This window comes from Protopterus annectens, chromosome 4.part0 (genome assembly GCF_019279795.1).
Source record: "Protopterus annectens isolate FY-2018-M chromosome 4.part0, PAN1.0, whole genome shotgun sequence".
NCBI classification, from domain to species: Eukaryota; Metazoa; Chordata; order Ceratodontiformes; family Protopteridae; genus Protopterus; species Protopterus annectens.
The window spans coordinates 982,098,137-982,112,283 of NC_056733.1; positions in this window are offsets into that span (position 1 = coordinate 982,098,137).

Genomic DNA, 14,147 nt, shown 5'->3' on the forward strand with positions numbered 1-14,147 from the left:
CTAGTACTCGTTTTAGTTAGAGCAAAGCTATTTCATTTTATATTCACTAGATGTGTGCTGTGTGTGTGTTAAATTAGCATGTTTATATTTTTTCTAGAAGTGGTGTGATTTTTTACTTGGTGTTTATAATTATTATAGGAATTTTTCTTTCCTATCATGTCCAAAGAGACTAGGGAGAAAGATCATAAGCCTTCGGGCTTTAAGAAATGTCAAAAATGCACCCATAAGATGTTTATTACAGATGGACATAGCATTTGTGTCTATTGTTTTAGGAGCTGTCCATCTCCAGGAAAATTACACTTTTTGCCACTCCTTTAGTGCACGTGTGTTTTCAGGAGAGGAAAAACAAATTGATTGTCAAAGGACTCTTGAAACCGACCTTTGAGGAAGCTGTTCAGAGTGCTTCTTTCTCATCATCCTCTTCTTCTTCTAAGAGGGACAAACCAACTAAAAGGCCATCTCCTGTCTCTTTGGGCTCAGTCAGAGCCTCCTGAAAAATTGTCATAAATCTCTCAACCATCAACCTCCTCAGCTCCACAGGCTTCGGAACCGACGGAGATAATTGGTTCCACGGTCTTCTGAACTGAAAGAAACCGTGTCTCGAAGGTGGTTCATTGAAATTCTACTGGTCTCCCCTATTTGAGATCTCCCATTCTGGAGAGATCTCATTCACCAGCTCTATCCTCCAGGTCCTCTAGGAGCCTATCTGATGATGATGTGGAGCGGGTGGTGTGCAGACCTTTGAAGTTGCCGGCACTGGCAAAATTGTTCTTGGCTCCACCCAACAGGCTTTGGAGCCTTCTAAGACTGTTACATCCACTGTCATTCCTCCACTGAGCCATGCTGGATCTTCGGAGCCGGAGTGCCAAGTACCACTTGCTGTAGACCCGTCAGTTCTGGGGCCCCCTTTGGAGATTATGGAACCGATATCTGCTTCGACACTCTCAGTGCCATCTGGGAGCTGAAGTTCTCCGGTCGGCACCAAGGGGGACGCTCAGACCCAAGTTTCTTCAGTTCCGAGTCTACCCCTTGGTACGTCGGCTCGAGTGAGCTCAGCTCCTACATCAGCTTTGGAACCGGCCTCTCTGGGGCCAGTGGTGTCCTCTGTTTCCTCAGAGCCGGAGATATCCTCAGAACCAGTGGGTTCTGCTTTTGAGCTGATGAGGAGTGTGCTGACCCCCTCTATCGAGCTGATGAGGAGTGTGTTGTTCCCCTCTACAGCTCTACTCAGTGATACTGACATTCATCCCCCAAAGCACTGGCTACTGTTTCGGCACCACCCCATCCACAGGACAGCAGAGATTCAGAGCCTCAGGAATCCCCAGTGGGTGAACTCCTCCCTTCCAAAGTCTCCCCAGAATACCCTTCTGAGGAGCCCCCTTGGAAGAGGACATGCAAGAAGAAGCATATAGACTCCACTGATGAGTCTGTCACCTCAGACACTGACCTCGAGTCAGAAGGGTCCTCATGGTCGTCCTGCGAAGATATCTCATTTGCAGATATCCTTGAGATCCTAAAACAGAGAAGTGACTGGAAAACCATCACCCCTTCTGATGAGGAGTCGGTGTACCTGAAGGTCTTTGGATCTCAACCTTCAGCCTCCTGGGTGTCTCCACCATTTGATGAGCTGATGGAGTTAGTCGAAATGCATGGCAGTCACCTGACACAATGGAACCAGTCCCTCAGAGGCCAAACTAGTTTTTGTCAGCCCCCCCGGAAAAGATTTTCTTACAAAAGGTGTGCCTGTAGATGAAATGGTGGTGGCAGCAGCCACCAAGAAGGAACTTTCTGAGACGTCCTCATCTGTTCATCCTCCGAACAAAGATTCTCGAACATGGGACAGATATGGGAAGTGTATCTTTTCGTCAGTGACTTTTACACTCAGATCGCTGAACTACCTCACACACTTTACAAGGCTACAAAGAGATCTCCTGAAGTAGCTAGAAGATGTACTCTACAAGGTTCATTGGCAGCGGGGGTGACTGAGAAAGTCTCCTCCCAGCTGTCCACCTTAAATTCCATCCTCAATTCCTCCATGAGACTGATGTATGCAGTGGATGGAGCGAGTAGGGCAGCGGGTTCAGGAGTTTCCCTATGGAGACACTCCTGGATGTTCTTTGTGTTTCACTGTTGCAGTCATTACATTTGGGCTATCTGCCTGCAGGTAGCCCTCAGCCGGCCTAAATACCAGTCTTGGATTCCTGCATTGGATGCTGCCTCTTCTTCCATGATGTCAGGTCGTCAGGGGTATAAAACATGCAGCCAACACCATTACATCAGTCTTTCTTGCCGCAAGGTGCCTGAAGCAGTTTGCAAGTGTCGGTCAGCTGACTCCTGAAATTTTCATTTTCGAGTTCCAGAACCCAAGTCTTAAAGCTAAGTACCCCGTTGGGGATCCTTTTTTCTTGCTCTTACACCAATGTCAGTAAAAGTTAACAGTTGTCTTACCTGTGGAAAGCAAATACCTCATAAAGATTTTCATTCGTACTGCATTCCTTGCTTAGGCCCAGACCACAATGTCCCTTGCTGTCGGTTTTGTGCTTTATTCAACCCCTGAATTGTTCGTCGTTGTTCTATTTTTGCAGCAAATTATTTTGGTACTCTGTTTAACTATCCAGAAATGTCGTCGGTAAGCTATCCAACTACTGATATTCTGAAAAAACGTAAAGATAAAGACAGAGACAGACCGCATAGGTCCAAAACTACCGCCGCTTCTGCTAAGCTAGTCGTCAGTTCGCCGGTACTCAGTGAGGTGCTTTTGCAGCCTCTGATACCCGCTACTTCAGATTCGCAGGCCTCTGCTGAGACCCATTCGGAGTCCGGTATGCCGCAAGATGCTTCTTCGACTATGGAACCTGCAGATGTCTTTACCTTGGATGGGTCTGGAGTTGCTGTGCAGACACTAGCTTTTGAGGGTGTATTCGGGCTTAGAGACTTGCATTTCAAACCAATGCCATCTTCTTCTTCAAGGCCTAAAACTTGACCCATGCCTAGAAAACCGAAGTCCAAACCGCATGGTCAGGTCCATATGCCTAAAAAACAAATAAGAATGGCTGAAGACTTTATTACTTTAATTAGGGGAAGCCAGCCTTCCCCCCTCTAAGAGACCTAGAACTTGTTTTCCTTCTGATTCTTCGGATCAGGATTCTGAAATTTCTTTTTCTTCTGATTACCAGGATTTGCCCTTATCTACCTATGAGGATTCTGATGCAGAGGATTCCATTCCCTCTGCTTCCCCCCCAGAAGATTTTTCTTTTGGTGAAACCTTGCACACTCTTAGGGAGCATTTCCGTTGCGAAAGCCAGGATTACTCTGATGCCAAAAAGAGGCTTAGGGAATTCTTACTCCTCCCTCAACACAGGCCTTTAGCTATCCCTTTTGTCCTGGACATTGTAGATGATGCCTTCTTGGAATCTAGCCTGGAGCCAGACACTTTACCTCCAGCTCCCAGAAAACCTGACCGGTATTAGAGTACCTGACTCTCTCAAGTTCCTCTTCAAGAATCCTACTGCGGACCCAGAAACCATTTCCCAAGGACCTAAAGGCATTAAGGCTACTACTGCCAAAAATCCTACCCCCTCTGATAGAGATTCCAGGGCCTTGGACAGATGGAGTAAGAAGGTATACACTTCTGCTATCTTGGCCATTGGGGCCTTAAACTGCCAGTTTCATATGTTAAAGTATCAGCAGCATATTATGGGACTACTTAAACAGAACATTATGTTGATTCCTGACTGTGCTGAACATAAAGAATTACAAGATTTAATGCACTCCGCTGAACAAGTTGGTAAACATACTTTGCAATGTGGTTTTGACTCTTTAGAAGCATCTTGCAGGGCTGCTGTCGCTGGGTCTGTACTTAGAAGGCATGCTTGGCTTAAGGAGCAAAACTTGCCAGATCATGTTAAAGGTAAATTACTGGATGCTCCCTTAAAACAAGGCAACAAAGCAGAAGTAGTCCTTATAAAGATGGAGGAAAAACAAAATCTATGCAAACTGTTAAAGATTTCCTGCAAGTACAGCCTCCCAGATTTAGTAGGCATTTGCCTTCTAAGAATTGGTCCTTTCCAGTCTCTTCCAGGCCTTCTCAGTCCAAACCCAGGAACAGCAGACCAGCTAGGCTACAGTCTCAAGGTACTCACAGGCCTAAGCAGTGGGGGACTCCCACTTCCAAAGCTGGAAGTAGTAAGACACCCCCTTATGGAAAAATGTCACAATGACTTAACCTTAACCCTTCCAAGTTCTGCTCAACTGCCTGCTCCCTTAGGAGGAAAGATCGCCCTGCATGCAAAAAACTAGGAACTCATTACCCAGGACAAATGGGTTTTAAATATAGTTTTCTAAGGATACAGATTCCACTTCCACACTTTACCAACCTCAAACAGTTGGCCAGACCTACCCCCAAATCAGTGGGCAGAGGCTCAACAGCAGGTTCTCTCTCTCCTAAGTATCAAGGCTATTCAGCCTGTCCCAGCAGAAGAAAGGGGACAAGGTTTTTACTCGAGGCTTTTCCTGGTACCCAGAAAAGACAGCTCCTGGCGTCCTATCCTGGACCTCTCTATTTTAAACACCTTTTTGGTGATCCCAAAATTCAAAATGCTAACATTTCAACAGCTGCTTCCTATGCTAGGCAAAGATGCCTGGTTGGCAACCTTAGACTTAAAGGAAGCTTACCTGCACATTCCAATAAGGGAATCTTGCAGGAAATGCCTACGCTTCAGAGCAGGCTGCTTGCATTATCAGTTCTCTGCACTTCCCTTTGGCTTATCTACTGCGCCCAGGGTATTCACAAAGTGTCTAGCTCCAGCCATTACATTTTGCAGGCAGAGAAATATTCAAATGTACCCGTACCTGGGCAATTGTCTAATTCAGGCAGACAGCCAGAACATGCTGTTAAAACATCTGGCATTTGTAAAGAAACTTCTGACCTCGCTGGGGTACACCATAAACAAAATGAAATCTCATCCAGTACCCTGCCAGCAAATTGTATTCCTGGGAGCAAGCTTGAACACAACTTCCCAGATGGCTTACCTCACACCAGAGAAACAAGTTTGACAGCTTACTTCAAACGACTGGCCACAGACCCAGCTATCTGCAAGGAAAATCCTGCAAGCCCTGTGGTTCATGGCCTCTTGCATTCTACTAATTCCATATGCAAGACTGCATATGAGGGAACTACAATGGTATTTAAAAAGCCTATGGTGTCAACATTGTCAGGATCTGGAATCAGTGATTCCTATCATTCCTTGTATAAAGACAGAGTTCTTTTGGTGGGCAGAGGCCTGCCACCTAAACAAGGAGCTCTTTTTCAGTCTACCCCCTGCCGCCCAAACCCTGACTACAGACGCATAAGACTATGCATGGGGGGCTCACTTGGCAGGGTGGTGCATTCAGGGCAAATGGAACCCGAGTCAGATGCACCTGCATATCAACCAAAAAGAAATGTTATTGGTACAGAATTCCCTGACAGCCTTCAAAGACCATATCCTTCCAGGACAATTATTGGTAAAGACAGACAACACCACAGTTATGTGGTACATAAACCAGCAGGGGGGAACCCACTCGTACCCTGTCTGCAGACTAGCCATGGCTCAGTGGAACACAGCCCTGAGCTACCAAGTGCACCTACAAGCTCAATTCCTGCCAGGCAAGCTAAATTCACTGGCAGACAACCTAAGCAGAAATCTCATGGACCCACACGAATGGAAACTGGAACCAAAAATATTCGACCTCTTGAGGAACAAATGTGGACTCCAGAGATAGACCTGTTTGCTTCCCCTCAGAACTACCAGTTGGACAAATTCTGCACAAGGACTCCCTACAGTCAAGCTTAGAAAGTGGATGCCCTGTCCTTTACCTGGGAAAGCCTCTCAGTTTATGCCTTTCCCCCTCTGCCTCTCCTCTCAAAGGTTCTGCTAAAGATCAAACAGGACAAATCAAGGACAATACTGATTGCACCAGACTGGCCTCGCCAGCACTGGTACCTCCTCTTGCGCAGTATGATACTGCTGGATCCATGGCACCTACCTCAGACACCTTCCCTGCTGTCCCAGCAGGCGGGCCAGATTCTGCACCCTCAGCTTCTCACCCTGAACCTTGCAGCCTAGCTAATTCTTTGAGCTCTCCAATAGCATCCCTCAGTAAGCAGGTGCTAGAGGTCATTCTGGAAGCAAGGAGACCTAGTACTAGAAATTCCTATGCTGAAAAGTGGAAAAGATACTGTTCCTGGAGCCAGACTCAGGGGATGGGCACTACAGTGCCCAGCTTAAATCATATTCTTCAGTACTTAACAGAAATGTTACATAAGGGCCTATCCTTCTCCTCAATTAAAATTCATGCCTCTGCCATTTCAGCACATTATAATACTGAACCATCCCTCTTCTCTCACCCCCTGTTAAAGCAATTCCTCAGAGGGGCTAAAAATGTAAGACCCCCCCCCCCAGGCAAGCCCCTACTCCAGCCTGGGATCTTAACTTTGTATTGGAAAAGCTCACTAAGCTGTTACCTGGAGCGCTGTACATAACTTCACCAAGCATTACCACATTTTTTCTAAATCCAGAGCTGGTTTTGCCACTGCAGATGTTCTTCGTGTTTCACTGTTGCAGTCATTACATTTGGGTAATCTGCTGGCAGGTTGCCCTCAGTCGGCCTGAATTCCAAAGTCTTGGGTCCTGCATCGGTTGCTGTTTTCTCTTCCATGACTTCAGGTCATGAGGGGTATAAAACATGCAGCCGTCGCCATTTGCTTTAGTCTTTCTTGCCGCGCGGTGCTCAAAGCAGAAGCATTTCACAAGTGCCGGTCAGCTGACTACTGAAATATTCGAGTTTGAGTTTCAGAACCGAAGTCTTCACTAAAGCTAAGTACCCCGTTGGGCAAACTTTTTTCTTGCTTTTTACCGATGTCAGGAAAAGTTAATAATTGTATTACTTGTGGGAAGCAAATACCTCATAAGGATTTCAATTTATACTGTATTCCTTGCCTAGGCCCTGATCACAACATGCCTGGCTGTCAGTTTTGTGCTAGATTTAACCAACGCACTATTAAAAGTCGGTATATTTTTGCATCTAAGTATTTTGGAAACAGATTTAACTACCCAGAAATGTCATCGGATAGCTATCCGACTACCGGAGTACATAAAAAACACAAAGAAAAGGACAGAAAAAGGCAGTTGAGATCCAAAACAGACGCCAAAGCTTCTCCTAAACCAGTCGCCGGTACTCAATGAGGCACTTTCGCAGCCCCTAATACCTGCTACCTTTGAGTCGCAGGCCTCTACCTACACCCATGTGGAGTCCGGCATGCCGCAAGATACTCAAGGTATTGGACCAATAGATGTATCTCCCTCGGATGGGTCCGGAGCCACTGAGCAGCCACCGGCTTCTGTGGGTGTATTCAGACATCAACATTTATATCTCAAACCGACGAAAGCTGCAAAACCAAAGGCAAAGACATCTTCTAAAACTAAAAAAACAATGCCTGAGCCACGTGCACAGGCCTCTTTGCCTAAAAAACAGATGATCAAAATGGCTGAAGACCTTATTACCTTGATCAGGGGTACCCATCCCCCTCCAGATAAGAGGCCTAGGCAAGACACTGACTATGAATCTTCAGATCAGGTTTCTATTTCTTCTGATTCCTCTTCTGATCAGGAATTATCTGTACCTCCCTATGAGGATTCTGATGCTGAGGAGTCTATTCCATCTGCATCTCCTCCTGTCATTCATTTGGAGAAACCTTGCATACTTTGAGGGAGCATTTTCACTAGGAGAGTCAAGACTTATCAGAATCAAAAAAGAGGCTCAGAGATTTCCTTCTTCTCCCACAGCACAAGCCTTTAGCCATTCCCCCTGTTTTAGACATTGTAGATGATATATTTTCGGAGTCAAGCCTGACCCCTGACTCCTTACCTCCGGCTCCCAGTAAGCCTGACAGATATTACAGGGTCCCTGACTCTCATAAATTATTATTTAGAAACCCTGATGCTGATCCTGAAACTATTTCACAGGGTCTAAAAGGAGTTAAGGCTTCAACAGCAAAGAACCCTACCCTCTCCAACAGAGATTCAAGGGCACTGGACAGATGGGGAAAAAAAGGTTTATACATCTGCAACCTTGGCAATCAGGGCCTTAAACTGTCAATTTCATAAACTGTCAATTTCATATGCTTAAATACCAGCAACATGTTATGGGATTGCTGAAACAGAAAATAATTTCAGAATGTGCAGAAAATAAAGAATTGCAGGAATTGTTGCATGCAGCTGAACAAGTTGGAAAGCATACTTTGCAATGTGGTTTTGATTCTTTAGAGGCCTCCTGCAGGGTCGCAGTTACGGAGTCTGTGATTAGGAGGCATGCCTGGTTAAATGAACAAAATTTGCCTGATCATGTTAAAGCTAAATTGCTAGATGCACCTTTACAGCATGATTCTCTGTTTGGTATTAAGGCAGAAGAGGTTTTAAAGAAAATGGTAGACAAAGCTAAGTCCATGCAAACTGTTAAAAGATTTCTTACAGGTGTAGCCACCTAGATTCAGTAGACACTGGCCTACAAAAAATTGGTCCTTTCCTGTGTCAGACAGAGTTCAAAGTGGCAAATCCAGACGCCCTAAGGGTTCCAGGTACCATGCTGAAGACTCATACAGGTCAAAGCAATGGGGCGCATCCACCTCCAAATCTGGAGGAGGTAAAGCGCAAATCTACAGAAAGCAATCCCTATGACTTCCCTCTGCCTACACCAAGCACTTATCTATTGGCAGCACCCATAGGGGGAAAATTAGCACTTTTTGCTCAAAGTTGGCAGTTAATAACCCAGGACAAGTGGATACTAAACATCGTTTCACAAGGATACAGATTCCATTTCCACACTCTGCCAATGACAAATGGTTTGCCAGATCTTCCAAAAAAATCAGTGGGCAGAGACACAGAAACAGGTTACGTCCCTCATGGATAATGGGGGCCATTCAGACAGTACTGGAACAGGAAAAAGGACAAGGTTTTTACTCGACTGTTCTTGGTACCCAGAAAGGACAAGGCCTGGTGGCCAATACTGGATTTATCAATTTTGAACACACACCTGGACATTCCAAAATTCAAAATGCTCACTTTGCAACAGCTTCTGCCCATGCTGGACAAGAATGCTTGGTTGGTGACTTTAGACCTAAAAGAGGCATACCTGCATGTCCCAATAAGACAGTCGTGCAGAAGATACCTCAGATTCAAGGCGGGCTTAATGCATTACCAATTGTCTGCACTGCCCTTTGGCTTATCTACTGCGCCCAGGGTCTTTACAAAGTGCCTGGCACCAGTAATTGCATTTTGTAGGCAAAGAAGTATTCAAATATATCCTTACTTGGACTGTGTCATTCAAGCAGAGAACAAGGACACTCTTCTACGACACCTGGCATTTGTGAAAAGGCTTCTAAAATGCCTAGGGTACACAATAACGAAAAGAAATCACAACTGGTACCCTCTCAAAAGATAACATTCTTGGGTGCAAGCTTGAATACAACTGCCCAGATGACTTACCTCACGCTAGACAAACAAAGGCAACTGACTACTTACTTCAAACTGATGGCAACAAAAACCCAGTCTTCTGCAAGACAAATTCTGCAGGCTCTGGGCTTCATGGCATCCTGCTTCCTAATTCCATGTGCAAGACTGCATATGAGGAAACTTCAGTGGTACCTAAAAAGTTTATATAGTCAACATTCACACAGTCTGGAAACAATGATTCCTCTCATCCCTGCCTGCAACAGAAGTTTCTATGGTGGGTGAAGGCCTGTCACCAAAACATGGGACGGCCCTTCACTCTACCCCCTACCAGCCAAACCTTAACAACAGATGCTTCAGATTATGCCTGGGAGGCCCATATGGCAGGAAGATGCATTCAGGGCATACGGGCACCAAGTCAAATGCATCTACATATCAACCAGAAAGAGATGCTAGCTGTTCAAAATGCCCTAACAGCCTTCAAGGACTTACTTCATCCAGGACGACTACTGATAAACACGGACAACACCACAGTCATGTGATATATAAACAAGCAAGGGGGCACGCACTCATACCCCCTTTGCAGATTAGCCATGGCACTGTGGGACACAGCTTTGACCTACTAAATACATCTTCAAGCTTAATTCCTGCCAGGAAAACAAAACACTCTGACAGACGATTTAAGCAGAAACCTTATGGATCCTCACGAGTGGAAACTAAATCCACAAGTCTTCAGCATGATAACAGAGAAATGGGGGAGCCCAGGCATAGATCTATTTGCCTCGCCTCAAAATTGTCAACTGAAAAGATTCTGCACAAGGACTTATCACAGACAAGCATGGAAAGTGGACGCTCTATCCTTCAGTTGGAAAAACCTTTCAGTTTACACATTTCCTCCTCTGCCTCTTCTACCCAAGGTCCTCCTAAAAATCAGACAAGAGAAGCCAAAGATGATATTAATTGCCCTGGACTGGCCCCGCCAATACTGGTACCCAATCCTAAGGAACTTGTCTCAATACTCAGCTTGGACCTTGCCTCAAAAACCACAACTTCTGTCCCAGCAAAACAATTAGATCCTGCAAAATCAACTACAGACTCTGAACCTGGCAGCATTGCTAATCCTGTAATCATACAAACGACACCTCTCAGTAAAGCTGTGATGGATGTCATTTTGGAAGCCAGAAGGCCTAGTACTAGAAAATCTTATGCTGACAAATGGAAGAGATTCTGTGCTTGGAATCAAGCACAAGGAACTGATACAGCAGAACCACATTTTCCTCAGATATTGCAATACTTAACTGAGATGCTTGACAAAGGCCTATCTTTCTCTTCAATCAAAATCCATGCCTCTGCCATTTCGGCTCATTACATTACAGAGCCACCAATCTTTTCTCATCCTTTACTAAAGCAGTATCTTAGAGGAGCCAAAAATTTAAAGCCTCCTAGGAGATCACCCTTACCTGCATGGGACCTCAGTTATGTGTTGGAAATGCTCACCCTTCCGCCATTTGAACCAGCTGCTACCACTGATATAAAGTTCTTATCATGGAAGACAGCTCTGCTGCTAGCAATTACTTCAGCAAGAAGAGTTTCAGAGCTACAGGCCCTCATGGCTGTAGAGCCTTTTATCATATTTTACCCAGACAGGGTGTCTCTAAGGACAAATCCTACTTTTATGCCTAAAGTTGTTTCCAGTGTGGCTCTTAACCAAACAATTCATCTGCCAACCTTTTATCCAAATCTGCAGAACAAAGGGGAGAGAATTCTGCATTCGTTGGATGTACACAGACAGCTAAGATTCTACTTGAGCAAGACTAAAGCTCTAAGAAAGACTGAGCAATTACTAGTGTCATATGCTGCAGGATCAGAATGGAAGGCTATTTCAAAGCAGACAGTTTCAAAGTGGATAAGCCATTGCATCCGTTTCTGCTACTTACACCATGGCAAACCTGTGCCCAATGGCATTAGGTCTCACTCCACCAGGGCTGCAGCTACTTCAGCAGCCTTTCTCAGAGGAGTACCAACCAAAGACATTCTAGAGGCTGCTACTTGGAATTCTGTTCACACCTTTACAAAGCATTACCATTTGCCTCTCTACTCCAACTCCAGGGCAGGCTTTGCCACTGCAGTGCAACAGGGCCTTATAGCCTCACCTAATGCTGTTTAGCTCCAGCCTCCCAACCATAGCTTTGGGATTCTACCCAAATGTAATGACTGCAACAGTGAAACACGAAGAACATAGTACAGTTGTGTACACTTACCATAAATGTAGATGTTCAAGTGTATTCACTGTTGCAGTCCAGGTTACCCTCCCACCATCCCCCTGTCATTCTACAGTTCATCTTTCCTTCTCTATCTTCTACAACCTATGTGGTGTATTTGCTTGTAGACTAAGGTAAACTTTATATTGATGCATGTATATGTATATATATATATATATATATATATACATATATATATATATATATATATATATATATATATATATATATATATATATATATATATATATATATATATATATATATATATATATATATTTATAATATTGCTACCTTTTTGGGGGCACCTGACATCAGGGGCAAGAAAAACTAAAGAAAATGGTGTTGGCTCCATGTTTTATACCCCCTGATGACCTGACGTCGTGGAAGAGAAGACAGCAACCGACGCAGGACCCAAGTCTTTGGAATTCAGGCCGACTGAGAGCAACCAGCCAGCAGATTACCCAAATGTAATGACTGCAACAGTGAAACACGTATAACATAGTACAGTTGTGTACACTTACCATAAATGTAGATGTTCGAGTGTATTCACTGTTGCAATCCTGGTCATCCTCCCTCCAGCCCCCTGATTTCTATTGGCTCTAGCTTTCCTTCTTGTTTGGTGTATTTGAGCTTTCTGGTGTATTTGCTTTTTGTTGGAGGTGTAACATAACCTATAATTGCTTCCCATTATAGGGGCACCTGACAGCTGGGGCAAGAAAACCTGATGTAATGGTGCATGTTTTATACCCCTGATGACCTGATTTTATGGAAAAAGAGACAGCATCCGACACAGAAATCCGAAGACTCTGGTATTCAGGCTGGCTGAGGGCTACCTGCAGGCAGATAACCCAAATGTAATGACTGCAACAGTGAATACACTCGAATATCTACATTTATGGTAAGTGTACACAACTGTACAATGCGCTTGTGTACTTTTGCGGAACCTTTTAAGTCTACCTTTGTCAATGCTCCTTTTGATAGTTCCTCACTTGTTGGACCCAAAGTTGAAGATGCACTCACCAGATGCGAGCAGGAAGGGAAAACTCTCTCTACCATTGGAGTACGTTTTTCAGTACCTTCAAGACCTTACCCTAAAGGTCAGAAGAGTGGGAAAATGTGGTTCAAAAGATCCCAGAGAGCTTTCCAGGATGCATGAGGTGAATCCTTTCCCAGTGGCAGAGGGGGAGACAACAATGGTAGACATCGTCCTAGAGGCGGGGGGGTCCACAAAACCAGGGTGACCATGATTCCTTTCACGGACGACCTTACCAGTGCTCCTGAAAGGAGGCCTGTCTGCTCTACTCTGGAGGGATTCGGGGGACGTTTATCTTTGTACCCAGAAGCCTGGCAAAATATCACAAAAGACAAGTGGGTACAAAGCATAATATTCAGAGGATATTCCATTCCCTTTTGCCATCCTGTCCCACATATCAGAATAATCCCAGATGTTCTACCCAGATGTTACTTGCAACTATAGAAATCCAAAAGTTGCTAGACAAGTCATCCAAGAAGTCCCCACAGACCAAATAGGATTCGGAACTTACTCAAGATTCTTTTTGGCGCCAAAAAGAACAGGGGACTGGATACCTATATTGCATCTCAGCAAATTGAACAAATCTGTCAAAAAGTCAAAGTTCAGAATGGTGACACTGCAGTCAATGCTTCCCTTCTTAGAGAAAGATGATTGAATGTGCTCAGTAGACCTCCAAGATGCACACTACCACATAAAAATGGACAGAGCATCAAGGAGCCTTTTACGCTTCCGGCTGGAAGCTGGTCATCATCAGTTCCGAGCTCTGCCCTTTGGTCTCACTACAGCTCCCCCAGAGTGTTCACCAAATGCATGGCAGTAGTAATGCCTCTCTTGAGACGTCTGGGATTCCAAGTGTTTTCGTATCCGGACGACTGGCTCCTAACTGCTACCACCAAGCATCTACTCCAACAAGCCAGGGACATGACATTGGAAATTTGTGATCAGCTGGGCATAACAGTCAGTATACAAAAATCTGCCTTGTTGTCCTGTCAACATAGTACCTTCATAGGCGCAAACCTAGACACTGTTTCTATGGTGGCATGTCTTCCAACCAACAGAATTTCTGTACTCAGACAGCAAATCCTTCACCTTCTTCACAAGGACAAGACAAATGCAAAGGTAGTGCTGAAACTTCTAGGAACAATGGCTTCAACCATAACTCTAGATCTGAAGTAGGTACTTCATTTGTCAGCAACCTTTGGGTATCAGATCCGAGAGCTGGCAACTTGTTTCACAGCCATCAGATCCGAGCTCCTAGCTCCTCCCCTTACCCATAATCCCCTGCCAACCCTGACTGACTTCAGATCTAGTTTGCCGCGCTTAGTGAAAGCAGCTAGATTCAGAGCTCCTAGTATCGCAGAT